We start from the raw sequence: 4,015 nt of genomic DNA, 5'->3' as shown, positions 1-4,015 counted from the left end.
AGCTCACCAACAGCCTGGCCGGCAGCCTCCTTCCTTCTCCCACTGCCTCTGGCTGGGCCGGCGCTCTGGGAAAGCCCAAGACCCTGCAGCCCGGGGCGCTGGCCAGGAGGAGCCAAGCCTTGCATGTGCCAAAGCCCCACACAGCGCTGGCACAGGGAAGCCTCTCCATCCCCTCAGCTAAGCTTTGGATTGGCAGGGGAGGGGGAGAGAGAGAAGCAATTTCCCGCCTGTTCGTGCCCCAACCCTGCAGGCTCAACAGCAGCCCCTGGGCAGGGGCTTAGCACCCTCTTCATACACCCCCCCAACCCCGCCCTGGGTCCTACCCCAAGGGAGCACAGGGCTGCTCCATCCCCTAGGCACCCTCCCCTGCTGAGCCACCTCTCCGGCTGGGTTCGCTGAAGCCCCTGCAGTCAGGCTCCTTGGGCCCTGGTGCACAATTCATCCTTGGGGTTTAACCCCCTCCTGCCTGTGCTGTAACCAGGGGACAGGAGGCGGCTGGGTTATGTCAGTGGCCAGCAGCAGCCTGGAGGTGTTAGCTGCCTTTTGACACTGAGGGCAGGAAGGGACAAGCTGCTTCCAGCCAGAGGAGAGCGAGGGGGGGAAAGAGAGAGAAGAGATGAGCTCTGCAAAGACACGGGCCAGGTCATGCCTCCCCGCCCACTCCTCTCCTGTGGCTGGAAGCAGCTCCCATCCCTTCCCTCCCGCAGAGTGCCAAAAGGCTGCTGCTGGCCACATTCTGGTGCGAACCCTGGCAGAAAGCTGGGGGAGGGGCATGTGGCCCCCGGCACCTTCCCCCCACACGTGTTGCCTCGGAAAGGTACCAGGAGAGATGGGTCCGTCCCAGGGGCCCAGCCAGGCATAGAGGGCAGAGAGCACCGGGCAGGGAGGGTCCGGTTGGTCGGTCACCCCCAATGCGTGAGAGATAGGTGTGTGTGTGTGTGTGTGTGTGAGAGAGACCTCTCATGTGTGTCACGCCTCCCTGCGTAAACCCTAAAGCCTTAAAGATAAGAAGGTAAATAAAAAGAATCCAACTGCGCAGTATTTTTTAAAATAGGGCTCAGTCAACTTGATGTTAATTTGAACGTTTGTACTGCATAGTACTGGTTGATTGCGGTTGAACTCACTTGAATGTAAATAATTTTATCAGATGTCCCGTATTCAGCATATGGAAATATGATCACCCTACCTATATTGGTATAACTACTTTGCTCTGGGGTGTGAAAAATCCATACCCATGAGCAACACAATTATGCCGACCTAACCCCCCAATGTAGACAGTGCACGTCAGCAAGAGAGCATCTCCTGCTGACATAGCTACCGCCTCTCCGGGAGGTAGATTAGTTGACGGGAGAGCTCTCCCCCACTGGCTTAGAGCATCATCATTAAAGTGCTGCAGCTGCACTGATGCAGCGTTTTAAGGGTAGACTTGCCCATAGCCAAGTTAATGTACATCTGCAGCCCCCAGCCCAATTGCAATGTGCAAGCAGGGCTTATTCCTTTCATTCTCTCCTTGGTTTCTTTCTTAGTTTAACCACCTTGCTCTGTCACCCTTCAAAAAAATAAAAATAAAAATAATCTTCATCAGCATCCTGGAAATTGAATGTAAAGGTTTGTATTAGAGCAACACTAAGGTTGAGAAATCCAACTCTCAGATGTCAGGAAACTCCTAAATTTAACGTTTCTAGCATAATTTTAACCAAGCTGCATTTTACATGCTTAGCCACAAGTTCAAAAGCTGAACCCCATTTTTGCACCCGCATTTGTTTGGCATAGAAAATGCTGTCACTTAGATGCCGAAATGATTACTTGTGGACTCAGATACTTAGACATGGAAGTGACAGAAATTGCACCTGCTAATAATCACCAGTACAAAAATAAAGTGATAAGATCAGGGAATGTCAGGCTAAAAATTTGTCCCATTGCATGTAGAAATTTCTACTATTTTCCTTATTAAATGTAAAACAACGTACAGAGGAATCTATACCGTAAAAGTCAGACCAAGTGCAGTGTGGCGGGGTTAATGCTGCAGTACAAGACTTTAACCAAGGGAATTTCCAGATTTTTAACCCCTTCATTCTTCAATCTTCACATTTCATTGACTCTAATTTTTGCACTTAATAAATAAGCATCAAATGCATATATCAGGAAAAACAAATCTCTCTTCCATCCTCCCTAAATGGCATTGAAAAGCACCATCGTCCTAAACTGCCACAGTGTGTAGCTTGGTTCTGACAGGCAGGCATCGCTATCCAGCTCTTCTCACTTATCATTGGCTTTGGCTACTTTGAGCTGCTGATGCCAATCACTTAGCGAGAGGTTCTGTGGTGGCATCTGCCCGTCAGTGGGTCTGTCTGTACGTGTCTATCTTCCAGGACATTTCTTTTTCTTTTTAAATGTCAATTTGTTTAACCATAATCCAGCCAGCCAGCTACAGCTACCAAGCCTATTCCAAGGCACTGTTTCCAGTAGAAAATAAGACAATGGAAAAGGGAAAAATCTATTAAAAAAAAAAAAACAGAAGCATTAAACTCTGGCTTTGCCTCAGGCTACCCCCTGCTCAGGGACTGACACAAGCTGATCATTCACTGCTGATATCAACAGATTTTTTTTTAATAGGCTTGTTGCTCTTTTGTTTTAATTGATTTTGTTGTTAATGTTAATATCACACGGTTTGTAATTTGTTGATGACCCATAGCTACAAGCAGGGGTGGGCAGGAGCTCAAGTATCTCTCCCCTCTCCATTGAGAAATTCCTATCCAGAGGATTTTCAGCATCCTGCTTTCAAAATTAATGCTTGAATCTTCTCAGTGGTAGAAATCCAGGTCTTTTCCTTGCTACAGAAAAGCTTCTTTCAAAAGAATTTAGGCCCTGACCCAGTAAAGCACTTGTATACCTGTGCTCCCTTTACAGCATGTGAGTAGTTCCATTGACTTCAGTGGGACTACCTACATACATACCATACTTAAAAATTAAGCACATGTTTTCACATTTTGTTACATCAGGCTGTTGGTGATTGTGGTAGGCTGTCTGCCCTGGAGACAGAACAGAACATGTACAAAATAGGCATCAGTACTTCATGCATGATGGGTGCCTATCTTGGCCAACAACCCGGGATTGAATCTGGGATCTTAAGCTGTTGCAGTTCATGCTTTTATCTCTGGAGCCAAGGGACAAAGCTCATTATCATCTGCAGACTGGACAGGGGAACCTACAACACACACTCACCAGTGGGTTACACAAGCTTCCCGCTGGTGATCCCTATCAATGCATTTCAGTGCTGTTCTGGAGGGTTAAGAGGATGGCCTATCAACGTTCAGCCACTGCAGAGATTGCCAATACAAACCAGTTATGGTGGTGATTTTTGCTGTGTGGAACAAGTTCACTAGGAACAGGATCACCACCAAGCGTATTATCACACAGACTGCTGAAAAGTCATCCTGATCAGTTACAGTGTTCCAACATGAACTGAGCAATTGCAAAAGAGACATGTCCATGAAAAGTCGGATGAATTTTTTTAACAAGTTGTGTTTGTGCCCATTCAATGTGAATATTTTAGCAAACGAGTTTACTAGCAAGAGCAATCACTAAAACAGAGAATTTAAAGTGAAAATTGCAGAATATTTTTAGAAATTGTGCTCGAGGGTTATTTGTGACAGAGGCCTGGTCCTAAGTGACATGCTCATCAAAGCATGTAAACATATTATGTGACTTGCCTATCCAATAAGAAAAAGCAGAAATTGCAAATATTGAATAATCACAATTAACTTCTTGCAATAATTATTTCTAGAAATTTGGCAAATACCTATGAATGATAAATAAGTTACAGAAAATGGTGATTCATTCACACACAAGATAAAGAGGCATTATGGATTGAATAAATCATTTTAATTATTTGCCCATTTCTAGATATTACCAATTACAGATGAGTTAATTGAATATTCAGTATCCGGGGGGAATAAATAACATGACTACTTATTGCTGCAGTATAGTGCCCAAAAATTCTGGAAGCAACATG

This window comes from Chrysemys picta, chromosome 5 (genome assembly GCF_011386835.1).
Source record: "Chrysemys picta bellii isolate R12L10 chromosome 5, ASM1138683v2, whole genome shotgun sequence".
In the NCBI taxonomy this organism is placed as follows: domain Eukaryota; kingdom Metazoa; phylum Chordata; order Testudines; family Emydidae; genus Chrysemys; species Chrysemys picta.
This window is presented reverse-complemented; position numbering follows the sequence as displayed.